This window comes from Bos grunniens, chromosome 21 (assembly GCF_055505025.1).
Source record: "Bos grunniens cultivar Pamir isolate PY7600 chromosome 21, Bosgru_T2T1.0, whole genome shotgun sequence".
In the NCBI taxonomy this organism is placed as follows: Eukaryota; Metazoa; Chordata; class Mammalia; order Artiodactyla; family Bovidae; genus Bos; species Bos grunniens.
Genome location: NC_141185.1, coordinates 68,459,044 through 68,476,027, shown reverse-complemented (window position 1 = coordinate 68,476,027; position 16,984 = coordinate 68,459,044). Strand labels below are relative to the sequence as shown.

The following is a 16,984-nucleotide window of genomic DNA, read 5'->3' as shown; positions in this document are numbered from 1 at the left end:
GTTTGGCCCCAGTGATCTGGGCATGGGATCTGTGCTCTCACCTTCTGGGGTTTCCCTGGGGCATGCAAGGTCCCAGGGCCTGAAGCTTGGCTGCCCCAAGGCTGCAATCTGCACAGTCCTGAATGCTGACCTGATCAAGCTCACTGACTTTCCTGGGATGGAGGTGGCGACTTTGCTCATGCAGCACCTAGAGCACACGTGCTTGGATCGATGATGACTCCCACAAATGCATTCCTTGGAAATCTGAACAAAATGAGTGAGCCATCACTACCGTCTCCTCATCGGAACTGAGGTCCAGCACGTGATTTCCAGTGGATCGAAGGGCCAGGGTCACATTTCATTTGCTCCCTGGGGCGTGAGCAGCCAAGTGTGCAAGCTGAGGGTGATGGCCTCTTGTGGTATGGAGATGAGCCATGAGGAAAATGCCCTGACCTCCCAACCTCGGGATATGGCTAGGGACCATGAGTCATCTCTGGTTACATAAGGCTAACCAAGGCTTTTGTCTCCTGGTATGTATGATTCTGTTGGTAGCAGAGAAGTGGAAGCCATTTGAGAGTATCTGGACTGCCACTGAGTTTGTCAGCCACACTGCCTTTGCCTGAAAGTGTTTTCACTCATGTCCTGAAAGGAGTCATGGCTTCGGACAAGTTTCTATGTCATGTTCTTCTGGGGGACGGGATGCCGCATAGTTTTCTCCTGATGGTCAGAGGAGATCATTGGGCAGAGTGTCCAGGAGGTGGGCCAAGCTGATGGCCCCTCGTCTGATTGTTTCTTTGGTTGGTATGTGAGTGGGCACTAGTGTTGGGAGAGTGAGCCTTGCAGATGCATTAGGGCATTTCCAAGGGTGAAAGTCCTGAGTCAACAGGAGGGACCTGCACATTGCTCTGAGGTGGGCAGTTGTCGGGGGAGAGCAAAGCTTGGGGATCGTGAAATGTACCTCAAGTGGTGGTGGAACCCATGGATGGATGGGCAGGTGAATGGATCGGCAAGTCAGTCAGGTTCCCTGAATTCTGGGTTGCCTTCAGGTTTGGTTGGAGTGAGAGTGGGGAAGGACTGTGGTGGCAGGTTCATAGGTTCATGGACTATTGAACAGTTGGCCTCTCCCGTGATTGGTTTCCTTTGCTGCAGACCTCCAGAGCCATAAGTGGTTCCCCAGGTGGTGTCTTATCTTGTCCTGGCCTGGGCGTCATATGAAGCAGAGGGGATGTTTTCTGTCCATCTTGCCATGTTCTCCCCACGTGCATGGAGTGAATTTGTGCCTCAAGACATCCCAGTGTCATTTCTATTCCCAGCCCACCTATCCTTGCCCAAGTTTAGTAACTCTTCCCAGAAATTAGCTGGCAGGGACCCTGTGGAAATAGGGGAGTCAGATGAGTGGCTACAGTTTTAAGGGCAGGAGAAGCTCTCTGGTGTGGTGCTTAGCAGCAAGGCTGTGCTCTTCTGTGAATCTGTAGCCAGAGGTGTTATGTGAGTTCAATCATTGTGCCTCTTTGCTGAGTTCCGTGGTGTCATGACTGGTGTTTCAGGATGGTCGTGAACAACCTGAGTTTCATATTGTGTCTGGGCTCATGGCAGTGATGTTACTGGCTCAAAAAGAACGAGGTGGCGTGACAAGTGACTCAGTTGCTCTAAAGGGTGGAGCCTCAGCATCTTTGTGCTTTGGAATGGCTCCAATGGCCTGTAGCTCTTCGTGTTTTTCAAGGAAGGGCTTTAGCATGGCTTTGACCAGGAGGCAGGCACGCTCATGTGTCAACCAGGCTGAGTCCACCGGGGCCCTTTTGTCATGGGGCTGAAAGCCATTTTTCATGGATATGCTGCATATCAGAGAAGGGGCTTAATGACATGGAGGCCCTCAGGTACCTTTTATCCTTTCCCATGCTGGTGAGTCCATTGTGAGCAGAGTAGGTGCCAAGAGTGGGTGTGTTTCCCTGGAAGGTCAATGGCTATTAGGTGAAGGGGGCCCCATTCACCTGAGGGGGTCTCGGGGTTCTTGGGGGACATCATTAAATTGTGTTGGCCAGGACGGTACGTGGAGTGGAATTGCAGGCCTGAGACCAGGCAGTTGGCAGATTGGCATTCTTTGTCCTGATGGTCCCTTGACTCTGAATGTATCCGTGCACCAACACATCCCTGTTTGGCTGCCTACACAGCACACCTTCTTGCAGCAATTGAATGGTAGATGCCAGAATGATTGGCAGTGCTCCCGGAGGCCTGGCCTCTTTCCCCAGTACACCTGGTGCTCTTCCTCACACATGTGTTTTCTTGCCCCAGGCCAGGTTGAGTGGCCCAAAATGGAAGACTGTTGGCAACAGGTTACCCATCGCATATTCCGTGATAGCCAGCCTCTCGAGATGAATATCATGAATCCCCAGAGACAACTGGACAAGTGGCCCTTGCGTGTACAGATGGAACAACCATGGCGGTAAGCAGCCTTTCTTCAAGGAGACCTAGTGGTTTGGCTCCAGGGATCTGGGCATGGGATTCACACTCTCACCTTCTGGGGTTTCCCTGGGGCATGCAAGGTCCCAGGGCCTGAAGCTTGGCTGCCCCAAGGCTGCAATCTGCACAGTCCTGAATGCTGACCTGATCAAGCTCACTGACTTTCCTGGGATGGAGGTGGTGACTTTGCTCATGCAGCACCTAGAGCACACGTGCTTGGATCGATGATGACTCCCACAAATGCATTCCTTGGAAATCTGAACAAAATGAGTGAGCCATCACTACCGTCTCCTCATCGGAACTGAGGTCCAGCACGTGATTTCCAGTGGATCGAAGGGCCAGGGTCACATTTCATTTGCTCCCTGGGGCGTGAGCAGCCAAGTGTGCAAGCTGAGGGTGATGGCCTCTTGTGGTATGGAGATGAGCCATGAGGAAAATGCCCTGACCTCCCAACCTCGGGATAGGGCTAGGGACCATGAGTCATCTCTGGTTACATAAGGCTAACCAAGGCTTTTGTCTCCTGGTATGTATGATTCTGTTGGTAGCAGAGAAGTGGAAGCCATTTGAGAGTATCTGGACTGCCACTGAGTTTGTCAGCCACACTGCCTTTGCCTGAAAGTGTTTTCACTCATGTCCTGAAAGGAGTCATGGCTTCGGACAAGTTTCTATGTCATGTTCTTCTGGGGGACGGGATGCCGCATAGTTTTCTCCTGATGGTCAGAGGAGATCATTGGGCAGAGTGTCCAGGAGGTGGGCCAAGCTGATGGCCCCTCGTCTGATTGTTTCTTTGGTTGGTATGTGAGTGGGCACTAGTGTTGGGAGAGTGAGCCTTGCAGATGCATTAGGGCATTTCCAAGGGTGAAAGTCCTGAGTCAACAGGAGGGACCTGCACATTGCTCTGAGGTGGGCAGTTGTCGGGGGAGAGCAAAGCTTGGGGATCGTGAAATGTACCTCAAGTGGTGGTGGAACCCATGGATGGATGGGCAGGTGAATGGATCGGCAAGTCAGTCAGGTTCCCTGAATTCTGGGTTGCCTTCAGGTTTGGTTGGAGTGAGAGTGGGGAAGGACTGTGGTGGCAGGTTCATAGGTTCATGGACTATTGAACAGTTGGCCTCTCCCGTGATTGGTTTCCTTTGCTGCAGACCTCCAGAGCCATAAGTGGTTCCCCAGGTGGTGTCTTATCTTGTCCTGGCCTGGGCGTCATATGAAGCAGAGGGGATGTTTTCTGTCCATCTTGCCATGTTCTCCCCACGTGCATGGAGTGAATTTGTGCCTCAAGACATCCCAGTGTCATTTCTATTCCCAGCCCACCTATCCTTGCCCAAGTTTAGTAACTCTTCCCAGAAATTAGCTGGCAGGGACCCTGTGGAAATAGGGGAGTCAGATGAGTGGCTACAGTTTTAAGGGCAGGAGAAGCTCTCTGGTGTGGTGCTTAGCAGCAAGGCTGTGCTCTTCTGTGAATCTGTAGCCAGAGGTGTTATGTGAGTTCAATCATTGTGCCTCTTTGCTGAGTTCCGTGGTGTCATGACTGGTGTTTCAGGATGGTCGTGAACAACCTGAGTTTCATATTGTGTCTGGGCTCATGGCAGTGATGTTACTGGCTCAAAAAGAACGAGGTGGCGTGACAAGTGACTCAGTTGCTCTAAAGGGTGGAGCCTCAGCATCTTTGTGCTTTGGAATGGCTCCAATGGCCTGTAGCTCTTCGTGTTTTTCAAGGAAGGGCTTTAGCATGGCTTTGACCAGGAGGCAGGCACGCTCATGTGTCAACCAGGCTGAGTCCACCGGGGCCCTTTTGTCATGGGGCTGAAAGCCATTTTTCATGGATATGCTGCATATCAGAGAAGGGGCTTAATGACATGGAGGCCCTCAGGTACCTTTTATCCTTTCCCATGCTGGTGAGTCCATTGTGAGCAGAGTAGGTGCCAAGAGTGGGTGTGTTTCCCTGGAAGGTCAATGGCTATTAGGTGAAGGGGGCCCCATTCACCTGAGGGGGTCTCGGGGTTCTTGGGGGACATCATTAAATTGTGTTGGCCAGGACGGTACGTGGAGTGGAATTGCAGGCCTGAGACCAGGCAGTTGGCAGATTGGCATTCTTTGTCCTGATGGTCCCTTGACTCTGAATGTATCCGTGCACCAACACATCCCTGTTTGGCTGCCTACACAGCACACCTTCTTGCAGCAATTGAATGGTAGATGCCAGAATGATTGGCAGTGCTCCCGGAGGCCTGGCCTCTTTCCCCAGTACACCTGGTGCTCTTCCTCACACATGTGTTTTCTTGCCCCAGGCCAGGTTGAGTGGCCCAAAATGGAAGACTGTTGGCAACAGGTTACCCATCGCATATTCCGTGATAGCCAGCCTCTCGAGATGAATATCATGAATCCCCAGAGACAACTGGACAAGTGGCCCTTGCGTGTACAGATGGAACAACCATGGCGGTAAGCAGCCTTTCTTCAAGGAGACCTAGTGGTTTGGCTCCAGGGATCTGGGCATGGGATTCACACTCTCACCTTCTGGGGTTTCCCTGGGGCATGCAAGGTCCCAGGGCCTGAAGCTTGGCTGCCCCAAGGCTGCAATCTGCACAGTCCTGAATGCTGACCTGATCAAGCTCACTGACTTTCCTGGGATGGAGGTGGTGACTTTGCTCATGCAGCACCTAGAGCACACGTGCTTGGATCGATGATGACTCCCACAAATGCATTCCTTGGAAATCTGAACAAAATGAGTGAGCCATCACTACCGTCTCCTCATCGGAACTGAGGTCCAGCACGTGATTTCCAGTGGATCGAAGGGCCAGGGTCACATTTCATTTGCTCCCTGGGGCGTGAGCAGCCAAGTGTGCAAGCTGAGGGTGATGGCCTCTTGTGGTATGGAGATGAGCCATGAGGAAAATGCCCTGACCTCCCAACCTCGGGATAGGGCTAGGGACCATGAGTCATCTCTGGTTACATAAGGCTAACCAAGGCTTTTGTCTCCTGGTATGTATGATTCTGTTGGTAGCAGAGAAGTGGAAGCCATTTGAGAGTATCTGGACTGCCACTGAGTTTGTCAGCCACACTGCCTTTGCCTGAAAGTGTTTTCACTCATGTCCTGAAAGGAGTCATGGCTTCGGACAAGTTTCTATGTCATGTTCTTCTGGGGGACGGGATGCCGCATAGTTTTCTCCTGATGGTCAGAGGAGATCATTGGGCAGAGTGTCCAGGAGGTGGGCCAAGCTGATGGCCCCTCGTCTGATTGTTTCTTTGGTTGGTATGTGAGTGGGCACTAGTGTTGGGAGAGTGAGCCTTGCAGATGCATTAGGGCATTTCCAAGGGTGAAAGTCCTGAGTCAACAGGAGGGACCTGCACATTGCTCTGAGGTGGGCAGTTGTCGGGGGAGAGCAAAGCTTGGGGATCGTGAAATGTACCTCAAGTGGTGGTGGAACCCATGGATGGATGGGCAGGTGAATGGATCGGCAAGTCAGTCAGGTTCCCTGAATTCTGGGTTGCCTTCAGGTTTGGTTGGAGTGAGAGTGGGGAAGGACTGTGGTGGCAGGTTCATAGGTTCATGGACTATTGAACAGTTGGCCTCTCCCGTGATTGGTTTCCTTTGCTGCAGACCTCCAGAGCCATAAGTGGTTCCCCAGGTGGTGTCTTATCTTGTCCTGGCCTGGGCGTCATATGAAGCAGAGGGGATGTTTTCTGTCCATCTTGCCATGTTCTCCCCACGTGCATGGAGTGAATTTGTGCCTCAAGACATCCCAGTGTCATTTCTATTCCCAGCCCACCTATCCTTGCCCAAGTTTAGTAACTCTTCCCAGAAATTAGCTGGCAGGGACCCTGTGGAAATAGGGGAGTCAGATGAGTGGCTACAGTTTTAAGGGCAGGAGAAGCTCTCTGGTGTGGTGCTTAGCAGCAAGGCTGTGCTCTTCTGTGAATCTGTAGCCAGAGGTGTTATGTGAGTTCAATCATTGTGCCTCTTTGCTGAGTTCCGTGGTGTCATGACTGGTGTTTCAGGATGGTCGTGAACAACCTGAGTTTCATATTGTGTCTGGGCTCATGGCAGTGATGTTACTGGCTCAAAAAGAACGAGGTGGCGTGACAAGTGACTCAGTTGCTCTAAAGGGTGGAGCCTCAGCATCTTTGTGCTTTGGAATGGCTCCAATGGCCTGTAGCTCTTCGTGTTTTTCAAGGAAGGGCTTTAGCATGGCTTTGACCAGGAGGCAGGCACGCTCATGTGTCAACCAGGCTGAGTCCACCGGGGCCCTTTTGTCATGGGGCTGAAAGCCATTTTTCATGGATATGCTGCATATCAGAGAAGGGGCTTAATGACATGGAGGCCCTCAGGTACCTTTTATCCTTTCCCATGCTGGTGAGTCCATTGTGAGCAGAGTAGGTGCCAAGAGTGGGTGTGTTTCCCTGGAAGGTCAATGGCTATTAGGTGAAGGGGGCCCCATTCACCTGAGGGGGTCTCGGGGTTCTTGGGGGACATCATTAAATTGTGTTGGCCAGGACGGTACGTGGAGTGGAATTGCAGGCCTGAGACCAGGCAGTTGGCAGATTGGCATTCTTTGTCCTGATGGTCCCTTGACTCTGAATGTATCCGTGCACCAACACATCCCTGTTTGGCTGCCTACACAGCACACCTTCTTGCAGCAATTGAATGGTAGATGCCAGAATGATTGGCAGTGCTCCCGGAGGCCTGGCCTCTTTCCCCAGTACACCTGGTGCTCTTCCTCACACATGTGTTTTCTTGCCCCAGGCCAGGTTGAGTGGCCCAAAATGGAAGACTGTTGGCAACAGGTTACCCATCGCATATTCCGTGATAGCCAGCCTCTCGAGATGAATATCATGAATCCCCAGAGACAACTGGACAAGTGGCCCTTGCGTGTACAGATGGAACAACCATGGCGGTAAGCAGCCTTTCTTCAAGGAGACCTAGTGGTTTGGCTCCAGGGATCTGGGCATGGGATTCACACTCTCACCTTCTGGGGTTTCCCTGGGGCATGCAAGGTCCCAGGGCCTGAAGCTTGGCTGCCCCAAGGCTGCAATCTGCACAGTCCTGAATGCTGACCTGATCAAGCTCACTGACTTTCCTGGGATGGAGGTGGTGACTTTGCTCATGCAGCACCTAGAGCACACGTGCTTGGATCGATGATGACTCCCACAAATGCATTCCTTGGAAATCTGAACAAAATGAGTGAGCCATCACTACCGTCTCCTCATCGGAACTGAGGTCCAGCACGTGATTTCCAGTGGATCGAAGGGCCAGGGTCACATTTCATTTGCTCCCTGGGGCGTGAGCAGCCAAGTGTGCAAGCTGAGGGTGATGGCCTCTTGTGGTATGGAGATGAGCCATGAGGAAAATGCCCTGACCTCCCAACCTCGGGATAGGGCTAGGGACCATGAGTCATCTCTGGTTACATAAGGCTAACCAAGGCTTTTGTCTCCTGGTATGTATGATTCTGTTGGTAGCAGAGAAGTGGAAGCCATTTGAGAGTATCTGGACTGCCACTGAGTTTGTCAGCCACACTGCCTTTGCCTGAAAGTGTTTTCACTCATGTCCTGAAAGGAGTCATGGCTTCGGACAAGTTTCTATGTCATGTTCTTCTGGGGGACGGGATGCCGCATAGTTTTCTCCTGATGGTCAGAGGAGATCATTGGGCAGAGTGTCCAGGAGGTGGGCCAAGCTGATGGCCCCTCGTCTGATTGTTTCTTTGGTTGGTATGTGAGTGGGCACTAGTGTTGGGAGAGTGAGCCTTGCAGATGCATTAGGGCATTTCCAAGGGTGAAAGTCCTGAGTCAACAGGAGGGACCTGCACATTGCTCTGAGGTGGGCAGTTGTCGGGGGAGAGCAAAGCTTGGGGATCGTGAAATGTACCTCAAGTGGTGGTGGAACCCATGGATGGATGGGCAGGTGAATGGATCGGCAAGTCAGTCAGGTTCCCTGAATTCTGGGTTGCCTTCAGGTTTGGTTGGAGTGAGAGTGGGGAAGGACTGTGGTGGCAGGTTCATAGGTTCATGGACTATTGAACAGTTGGCCTCTCCCGTGATTGGTTTCCTTTGCTGCAGACCTCCAGAGCCATAAGTGGTTCCCCAGGTGGTGTCTTATCTTGTCCTGGCCTGGGCGTCATATGAAGCAGAGGGGATGTTTTCTGTCCATCTTGCCATGTTCTCCCCACGTGCATGGAGTGAATTTGTGCCTCAAGACATCCCAGTGTCATTTCTATTCCCAGCCCACCTATCCTTGCCCAAGTTTAGTAACTCTTCCCAGAAATTAGCTGGCAGGGACCCTGTGGAAATAGGGGAGTCAGATGAGTGGCTACAGTTTTAAGGGCAGGAGAAGCTCTCTGGTGTGGTGCTTAGCAGCAAGGCTGTGCTCTTCTGTGAATCTGTAGCCAGAGGTGTTATGTGAGTTCAATCATTGTGCCTCTTTGCTGAGTTCCGTGGTGTCATGACTGGTGTTTCAGGATGGTCGTGAACAACCTGAGTTTCATATTGTGTCTGGGCTCATGGCAGTGATGTTACTGGCTCAAAAAGAACGAGGTGGCGTGACAAGTGACTCAGTTGCTCTAAAGGGTGGAGCCTCAGCATCTTTGTGCTTTGGAATGGCTCCAATGGCCTGTAGCTCTTCGTGTTTTTCAAGGAAGGGCTTTAGCATGGCTTTGACCAGGAGGCAGGCACGCTCATGTGTCAACCAGGCTGAGTCCACCGGGGCCCTTTTGTCATGGGGCTGAAAGCCATTTTTCATGGATATGCTGCATATCAGAGAAGGGGCTTAATGACATGGAGGCCCTCAGGTACCTTTTATCCTTTCCCATGCTGGTGAGTCCATTGTGAGCAGAGTAGGTGCCAAGAGTGGGTGTGTTTCCCTGGAAGGTCAATGGCTATTAGGTGAAGGGGGCCCCATTCACCTGAGGGGGTCTCGGGGTTCTTGGGGGACATCATTAAATTGTGTTGGCCAGGACGGTACGTGGAGTGGAATTGCAGGCCTGAGACCAGGCAGTTGGCAGATTGGCATTCTTTGTCCTGATGGTCCCTTGACTCTGAATGTATCCGTGCACCAACACATCCCTGTTTGGCTGCCTACACAGCACACCTTCTTGCAGCAATTGAATGGTAGATGCCAGAATGATTGGCAGTGCTCCCGGAGGCCTGGCCTCTTTCCCCAGTACACCTGGTGCTCTTCCTCACACATGTGTTTTCTTGCCCCAGGCCAGGTTGAGTGGCCCAAAATGGAAGACTGTTGGCAACAGGTTACCCATCGCATATTCCGTGATAGCCAGCCTCTCGAGATGAATATCATGAATCCCCAGAGACAACTGGACAAGTGGCCCTTGCGTGTACAGATGGAACAACCATGGCGGTAAGCAGCCTTTCTTCAAGGAGACCTAGTGGTTTGGCTCCAGGGATCTGGGCATGGGATTCACACTCTCACCTTCTGGGGTTTCCCTGGGGCATGCAAGGTCCCAGGGCCTGAAGCTTGGCTGCCCCAAGGCTGCAATCTGCACAGTCCTGAATGCTGACCTGATCAAGCTCACTGACTTTCCTGGGATGGAGGTGGTGACTTTGCTCATGCAGCACCTAGAGCACACGTGCTTGGATCGATGATGACTCCCACAAATGCATTCCTTGGAAATCTGAACAAAATGAGTGAGCCATCACTACCGTCTCCTCATCGGAACTGAGGTCCAGCACGTGATTTCCAGTGGATCGAAGGGCCAGGGTCACATTTCATTTGCTCCCTGGGGCGTGAGCAGCCAAGTGTGCAAGCTGAGGGTGATGGCCTCTTGTGGTATGGAGATGAGCCATGAGGAAAATGCCCTGACCTCCCAACCTCGGGATAGGGCTAGGGACCATGAGTCATCTCTGGTTACATAAGGCTAACCAAGGCTTTTGTCTCCTGGTATGTATGATTCTGTTGGTAGCAGAGAAGTGGAAGCCATTTGAGAGTATCTGGACTGCCACTGAGTTTGTCAGCCACACTGCCTTTGCCTGAAAGTGTTTTCACTCATGTCCTGAAAGGAGTCATGGCTTCGGACAAGTTTCTATGTCATGTTCTTCTGGGGGACGGGATGCCGCATAGTTTTCTCCTGATGGTCAGAGGAGATCATTGGGCAGAGTGTCCAGGAGGTGGGCCAAGCTGATGGCCCCTCGTCTGATTGTTTCTTTGGTTGGTATGTGAGTGGGCACTAGTGTTGGGAGAGTGAGCCTTGCAGATGCATTAGGGCATTTCCAAGGGTGAAAGTCCTGAGTCAACAGGAGGGACCTGCACATTGCTCTGAGGTGGGCAGTTGTCGGGGGAGAGCAAAGCTTGGGGATCGTGAAATGTACCTCAAGTGGTGGTGGAACCCATGGATGGATGGGCAGGTGAATGGATCGGCAAGTCAGTCAGGTTCCCTGAATTCTGGGTTGCCTTCAGGTTTGGTTGGAGTGAGAGTGGGGAAGGACTGTGGTGGCAGGTTCATAGGTTCATGGACTATTGAACAGTTGGCCTCTCCCGTGATTGGTTTCCTTTGCTGCAGACCTCCAGAGCCATAAGTGGTTCCCCAGGTGGTGTCTTATCTTGTCCTGGCCTGGGCGTCATATGAAGCAGAGGGGATGTTTTCTGTCCATCTTGCCATGTTCTCCCCACGTGCATGGAGTGAATTTGTGCCTCAAGACATCCCAGTGTCATTTCTATTCCCAGCCCACCTATCCTTGCCCAAGTTTAGTAACTCTTCCCAGAAATTAGCTGGCAGGGACCCTGTGGAAATAGGGGAGTCAGATGAGTGGCTACAGTTTTAAGGGCAGGAGAAGCTCTCTGGTGTGGTGCTTAGCAGCAAGGCTGTGCTCTTCTGTGAATCTGTAGCCAGAGGTGTTATGTGAGTTCAATCATTGTGCCTCTTTGCTGAGTTCCGTGGTGTCATGACTGGTGTTTCAGGATGGTCGTGAACAACCTGAGTTTCATATTGTGTCTGGGCTCATGGCAGTGATGTTACTGGCTCAAAAAGAACGAGGTGGCGTGACAAGTGACTCAGTTGCTCTAAAGGGTGGAGCCTCAGCATCTTTGTGCTTTGGAATGGCTCCAATGGCCTGTAGCTCTTCGTGTTTTTCAAGGAAGGGCTTTAGCATGGCTTTGACCAGGAGGCAGGCACGCTCATGTGTCAACCAGGCTGAGTCCACCGGGGCCCTTTTGTCATGGGGCTGAAAGCCATTTTTCATGGATATGCTGCATATCAGAGAAGGGGCTTAATGACATGGAGGCCCTCAGGTACCTTTTATCCTTTCCCATGCTGGTGAGTCCATTGTGAGCAGAGTAGGTGCCAAGAGTGGGTGTGTTTCCCTGGAAGGTCAATGGCTATTAGGTGAAGGGGGCCCCATTCACCTGAGGGGGTCTCGGGGTTCTTGGGGGACATCATTAAATTGTGTTGGCCAGGACGGTACGTGGAGTGGAATTGCAGGCCTGAGACCAGGCAGTTGGCAGATTGGCATTCTTTGTCCTGATGGTCCCTTGACTCTGAATGTATCCGTGCACCAACACATCCCTGTTTGGCTGCCTACACAGCACACCTTCTTGCAGCAATTGAATGGTAGATGCCAGAATGATTGGCAGTGCTCCCGGAGGCCTGGCCTCTTTCCCCAGTACACCTGGTGCTCTTCCTCACACATGTGTTTTCTTGCCCCAGGCCAGGTTGAGTGGCCCAAAATGGAAGACTGTTGGCAACAGGTTACCCATCGCATATTCCGTGATAGCCAGCCTCTCGAGATGAATATCATGAATCCCCAGAGACAACTGGACAAGTGGCCCTTGCGTGTACAGATGGAACAACCATGGCGGTAAGCAGCCTTTCTTCAAGGAGACCTAGTGGTTTGGCTCCAGGGATCTGGGCATGGGATTCACACTCTCACCTTCTGGGGTTTCCCTGGGGCATGCAAGGTCCCAGGGCCTGAAGCTTGGCTGCCCCAAGGCTGCAATCTGCACAGTCCTGAATGCTGACCTGATCAAGCTCACTGACTTTCCTGGGATGGAGGTGGTGACTTTGCTCATGCAGCACCTAGAGCACACGTGCTTGGATCGATGATGACTCCCACAAATGCATTCCTTGGAAATCTGAACAAAATGAGTGAGCCATCACTACCGTCTCCTCATCGGAACTGAGGTCCAGCACGTGATTTCCAGTGGATCGAAGGGCCAGGGTCACATTTCATTTGCTCCCTGGGGCGTGAGCAGCCAAGTGTGCAAGCTGAGGGTGATGGCCTCTTGTGGTATGGAGATGAGCCATGAGGAAAATGCCCTGACCTCCCAACCTCGGGATAGGGCTAGGGACCATGAGTCATCTCTGGTTACATAAGGCTAACCAAGGCTTTTGTCTCCTGGTATGTATGATTCTGTTGGTAGCAGAGAAGTGGAAGCCATTTGAGAGTATCTGGACTGCCACTGAGTTTGTCAGCCACACTGCCTTTGCCTGAAAGTGTTTTCACTCATGTCCTGAAAGGAGTCATGGCTTCGGACAAGTTTCTATGTCATGTTCTTCTGGGGGACGGGATGCCGCATAGTTTTCTCCTGATGGTCAGAGGAGATCATTGGGCAGAGTGTCCAGGAGGTGGGCCAAGCTGATGGCCCCTCGTCTGATTGTTTCTTTGGTTGGTATGTGAGTGGGCACTAGTGTTGGGAGAGTGAGCCTTGCAGATGCATTAGGGCATTTCCAAGGGTGAAAGTCCTGAGTCAACAGGAGGGACCTGCACATTGCTCTGAGGTGGGCAGTTGTCGGGGGAGAGCAAAGCTTGGGGATCGTGAAATGTACCTCAAGTGGTGGTGGAACCCATGGATGGATGGGCAGGTGAATGGATCGGCAAGTCAGTCAGGTTCCCTGAATTCTGGGTTGCCTTCAGGTTTGGTTGGAGTGAGAGTGGGGAAGGACTGTGGTGGCAGGTTCATAGGTTCATGGACTATTGAACAGTTGGCCTCTCCCGTGATTGGTTTCCTTTGCTGCAGACCTCCAGAGCCATAAGTGGTTCCCCAGGTGGTGTCTTATCTTGTCCTGGCCTGGGCGTCATATGAAGCAGAGGGGATGTTTTCTGTCCATCTTGCCATGTTCTCCCCACGTGCATGGAGTGAATTTGTGCCTCAAGACATCCCAGTGTCATTTCTATTCCCAGCCCACCTATCCTTGCCCAAGTTTAGTAACTCTTCCCAGAAATTAGCTGGCAGGGACCCTGTGGAAATAGGGGAGTCAGATGAGTGGCTACAGTTTTAAGGGCAGGAGAAGCTCTCTGGTGTGGTGCTTAGCAGCAAGGCTGTGCTCTTCTGTGAATCTGTAGCCAGAGGTGTTATGTGAGTTCAATCATTGTGCCTCTTTGCTGAGTTCCGTGGTGTCATGACTGGTGTTTCAGGATGGTCGTGAACAACCTGAGTTTCATATTGTGTCTGGGCTCATGGCAGTGATGTTACTGGCTCAAAAAGAACGAGGTGGCGTGACAAGTGACTCAGTTGCTCTAAAGGGTGGAGCCTCAGCATCTTTGTGCTTTGGAATGGCTCCAATGGCCTGTAGCTCTTCGTGTTTTTCAAGGAAGGGCTTTAGCATGGCTTTGACCAGGAGGCAGGCACGCTCATGTGTCAACCAGGCTGAGTCCACCGGGGCCCTTTTGTCATGGGGCTGAAAGCCATTTTTCATGGATATGCTGCATATCAGAGAAGGGGCTTAATGACATGGAGGCCCTCAGGTACCTTTTATCCTTTCCCATGCTGGTGAGTCCATTGTGAGCAGAGTAGGTGCCAAGAGTGGGTGTGTTTCCCTGGAAGGTCAATGGCTATTAGGTGAAGGGGGCCCCATTCACCTGAGGGGGTCTCGGGGTTCTTGGGGGACATCATTAAATTGTGTTGGCCAGGACGGTACGTGGAGTGGAATTGCAGGCCTGAGACCAGGCAGTTGGCAGATTGGCATTCTTTGTCCTGATGGTCCCTTGACTCTGAATGTATCCGTGCACCAACACATCCCTGTTTGGCTGCCTACACAGCACACCTTCTTGCAGCAATTGAATGGTAGATGCCAGAATGATTGGCAGTGCTCCCGGAGGCCTGGCCTCTTTCCCCAGTACACCTGGTGCTCTTCCTCACACATGTGTTTTCTTGCCCCAGGCCAGGTTGAGTGGCCCAAAATGGAAGACTGTTGGCAACAGGTTACCCATCGCATATTCCGTGATAGCCAGCCTCTCGAGATGAATATCATGAATCCCCAGAGACAACTGGACAAGTGGCCCTTGCGTGTACAGATGGAACAACCATGGCGGTAAGCAGCCTTTCTTCAAGGAGACCTAGTGGTTTGGCTCCAGGGATCTGGGCATGGGATTCACACTCTCACCTTCTGGGGTTTCCCTGGGGCATGCAAGGTCCCAGGGCCTGAAGCTTGGCTGCCCCAAGGCTGCAATCTGCACAGTCCTGAATGCTGACCTGATCAAGCTCACTGACTTTCCTGGGATGGAGGTGGTGACTTTGCTCATGCAGCACCTAGAGCACACGTGCTTGGATCGATGATGACTCCCACAAATGCATTCCTTGGAAATCTGAACAAAATGAGTGAGCCATCACTACCGTCTCCTCATCGGAACTGAGGTCCAGCACGTGATTTCCAGTGGATCGAAGGGCCAGGGTCACATTTCATTTGCTCCCTGGGGCGTGAGCAGCCAAGTGTGCAAGCTGAGGGTGATGGCCTCTTGTGGTATGGAGATGAGCCATGAGGAAAATGCCCTGACCTCCCAACCTCGGGATAGGGCTAGGGACCATGAGTCATCTCTGGTTACATAAGGCTAACCAAGGCTTTTGTCTCCTGGTATGTATGATTCTGTTGGTAGCAGAGAAGTGGAAGCCATTTGAGAGTATCTGGACTGCCACTGAGTTTGTCAGCCACACTGCCTTTGCCTGAAAGTGTTTTCACTCATGTCCTGAAAGGAGTCATGGCTTCGGACAAGTTTCTATGTCATGTTCTTCTGGGGGACGGGATGCCGCATAGTTTTCTCCTGATGGTCAGAGGAGATCATTGGGCAGAGTGTCCAGGAGGTGGGCCAAGCTGATGGCCCCTCGTCTGATTGTTTCTTTGGTTGGTATGTGAGTGGGCACTAGTGTTGGGAGAGTGAGCCTTGCAGATGCATTAGGGCATTTCCAAGGGTGAAAGTCCTGAGTCAACAGGAGGGACCTGCACATTGCTCTGAGGTGGGCAGTTGTCGGGGGAGAGCAAAGCTTGGGGATCGTGAAATGTACCTCAAGTGGTGGTGGAACCCATGGATGGATGGGCAGGTGAATGGATCGGCAAGTCAGTCAGGTTCCCTGAATTCTGGGTTGCCTTCAGGTTTGGTTGGAGTGAGAGTGGGGAAGGACTGTGGTGGCAGGTTCATAGGTTCATGGACTATTGAACAGTTGGCCTCTCCCGTGATTGGTTTCCTTTGCTGCAGACCTCCAGAGCCATAAGTGGTTCCCCAGGTGGTGTCTTATCTTGTCCTGGCCTGGGCGTCATATGAAGCAGAGGGGATGTTTTCTGTCCATCTTGCCATGTTCTCCCCACGTGCATGGAGTGAATTTGTGCCTCAAGACATCCCAGTGTCATTTCTATTCCCAGCCCACCTATCCTTGCCCAAGTTTAGTAACTCTTCCCAGAAATTAGCTGGCAGGGACCCTGTGGAAATAGGGGAGTCAGATGAGTGGCTACAGTTTTAAGGGCAGGAGAAGCTCTCTGGTGTGGTGCTTAGCAGCAAGGCTGTGCTCTTCTGTGAATCTGTAGCCAGAGGTGTTATGTGAGTTCAATCATTGTGCCTCTTTGCTGAGTTCCGTGGTGTCATGACTGGTGTTTCAGGATGGTCGTGAACAACCTGAGTTTCATATTGTGTCTGGGCTCATGGCAGTGATGTTACTGGCTCAAAAAGAACGAGGTGGCGTGACAAGTGACTCAGTTGCTCTAAAGGGTGGAGCCTCAGCATCTTTGTGCTTTGGAATGGCTCCAATGGCCTGTAGCTCTTCGTGTTTTTCAAGGAAGGGCTTTAGCATGGCTTTGACCAGGAGGCAGGCACGCTCATGTGTCAACCAGGCTGAGTCCACCGGGGCCCTTTTGTCATGGGGCTGAAAGCCATTTTTCATGGATATGCTGCATATCAGAGAAGGGGCTTAATGACATGGAGGCCCTCAGGTACCTTTTATCCTTTCCCATGCTGGTGAGTCCATTGTGAGCAGAGTAGGTGCCAAGAGTGGGTGTGTTTCCCTGGAAGGTCAATGGCTATTAGGTGAAGGGGGCCCCATTCACCTGAGGGGGTCTCGGGGTTCTTGGGGGACATCATTAAATTGTGTTGGCCAGGACGGTACGTGGAGTGGAATTGCAGGCCTGAGACCAGGCAGTTGGCAGATTGGCATTCTTTGTCCTGATGGTCCCTTGACTCTGAATGTATCCGTGCACCAACACATCCCTGTTTGGCTGCCTACACAGCACACCTTCTTGCAGCAATTGAATGGTAGATGCCAGAATGATTGGCAGTGCTCCCGGAGGCCTGGCCTCTTTCCCCAGTACACCTGGTGCTCTTCCTCACACATGTGTTTTCTTGC

At 52.0% G+C, this 16,984-nt stretch overlaps 1 long non-coding RNA gene and 7 other non-coding genes across 11 annotated transcripts in view; all 8 read left to right on the top strand.

Moving 5' to 3' along the window:
- LOC147349867 (uncharacterized) overlaps nt 1-16,984 on the top strand; it is a 78,123-nt gene that overhangs the window by 16,980 nt on the left and 44,159 nt on the right. For all 4 annotated transcript variants that reach the window (XR_015150184.1, XR_015150182.1, XR_015150183.1 and 1 more), the window contains one exon: nt 2,272-16,984. This exon is cut by the window's right edge and continues 44,159 nt beyond it. This is a non-coding gene — a long non-coding RNA (uncharacterized LOC147349867). The remainder of the gene's footprint in view (nt 1-2,271) is intronic.
- LOC147349892 (small nucleolar RNA SNORD116) lies at nt 205-296 on the top strand. The gene has a single exon (XR_015150721.1). It is a non-coding gene; the product is annotated as a small nucleolar RNA SNORD116 (small nucleolar RNA).
- Nucleotides 2,658-2,749, top strand: LOC147349891 (small nucleolar RNA SNORD116). Its single transcript, XR_015150720.1, has one exon. It is a non-coding gene; the product is annotated as a small nucleolar RNA SNORD116 (small nucleolar RNA).
- On the top strand, nt 5,111-5,202 carry LOC147349890 (small nucleolar RNA SNORD116). Its single transcript, XR_015150719.1, has one exon. It is a non-coding gene; the product is annotated as a small nucleolar RNA SNORD116 (small nucleolar RNA).
- Nucleotides 7,564-7,655, top strand: LOC147349889 (small nucleolar RNA SNORD116). The gene has a single exon (XR_015150718.1). It is a non-coding gene; the product is annotated as a small nucleolar RNA SNORD116 (small nucleolar RNA).
- LOC147349888 (small nucleolar RNA SNORD116) lies at nt 10,017-10,108 on the top strand. Its single transcript, XR_015150717.1, has one exon. It is a non-coding gene; the product is annotated as a small nucleolar RNA SNORD116 (small nucleolar RNA).
- On the top strand, nt 12,470-12,561 carry LOC147349887 (small nucleolar RNA SNORD116). Its single transcript, XR_015150716.1, has one exon. It is a non-coding gene; the product is annotated as a small nucleolar RNA SNORD116 (small nucleolar RNA).
- Nucleotides 14,923-15,014, top strand: LOC147349886 (small nucleolar RNA SNORD116). Its single transcript, XR_015150714.1, has one exon. It is a non-coding gene; the product is annotated as a small nucleolar RNA SNORD116 (small nucleolar RNA).